The sequence below is a fragment of the Ptiloglossa arizonensis genome, chromosome 11 (genome assembly GCF_051014685.1).
Source record: "Ptiloglossa arizonensis isolate GNS036 chromosome 11, iyPtiAriz1_principal, whole genome shotgun sequence".
Taxonomy (NCBI): Eukaryota; Metazoa; Arthropoda; class Insecta; order Hymenoptera; family Colletidae; genus Ptiloglossa; species Ptiloglossa arizonensis.
In genome coordinates, this window is record NC_135058.1 from 7,821,529 (window position 1) to 7,822,661 (window position 1,133).

The following is a 1,133-nucleotide window of genomic DNA, read 5'->3' on the forward strand; positions in this document are numbered from 1 at the left end:
CTAAGGAACAGCGTTGAAATAGTCGGTTACAAGAAAATAAAGGCAACCGAATGTCTTGGCCATTTATCGAATCGACTACCGAATCGGAGCAGAGTGTAGAGTCGCGGAAGTCAAAACGTAATCGAGTTTCAGAAAATGGCAACTCCCGCCCTCGCCTGGTTGGGGGGAGGGGGTTGAAACGTAACGAACTCGTGGTTTTCAGCGAACTGTTTAATCCGTTCACGATTTCTCGAGGAAAGTTCGAGCGGTCGCGTTTTGGAAAATTCCGCGCGACCCGGCTCCGTTCTTGATTCCTTTTTACGAGGAGTTTACACGGTGCACAGGGACCCGTGATACTTCTTACCGCAGCGGCTGGTTTCCTTTTTCTTTCCGTTCGAAAACGTTGCGGATTCGTGTACCCCGGAGACATTCCTTCGTAAATGTTGGTTCGAGGATTTAAAGTAGCGATCGTATTGTAATCTCTCTGAATTGAAACGGACCGTTAACAATTTGTACACCGGCTCCGTTACCTATCTAAATTAAAACAGATCACTCTTTACATCGATACCGTTACCGTTCCAGATGAAAATAGATCACCGAAGCATCGTACACCGACGACATTTTTTATCCCCGTAACGCCATTTATGCTCATGAAATATCGCAAACCCGTTCGAGGGTTGTGAAATTAAAACGAACAGGAATCGATGGGAGGACGATCAACTTCGTTCAAAATTTCTCGCTGTCTACGACGATCGCGTGGAATACCGTTTTGTTGAGTAACGTCCATTACGACAGGGCAAACAAAGAGTAATTGACATCGCATAGCTGGCTGCGATCGAAACGATCTGTCGGAAGAGCTTTTCGCCGCGATGGGTTCCAACGGCCGCGTTTCGGAAAATTCCACGTGATGGAGCTCCAATTGGTTATCGCTTTTTACGACGCGAGTTCGCGCGTTTTATCAGCGTGTTTTATCATCCTCTATATCCTGGTCTTACGTTTTATCGAAAGACTATAACGAACAAGAAATCTACTGTATCCGTAATAATCTGATCGGAGCATACCTGTTGAAAAAATAACTGTATCGCTGAGAAGCCAAGAAATATCATTTTGACATCGTGGAAAATTAAAATAAACTTCTGGTACATTTCACATCG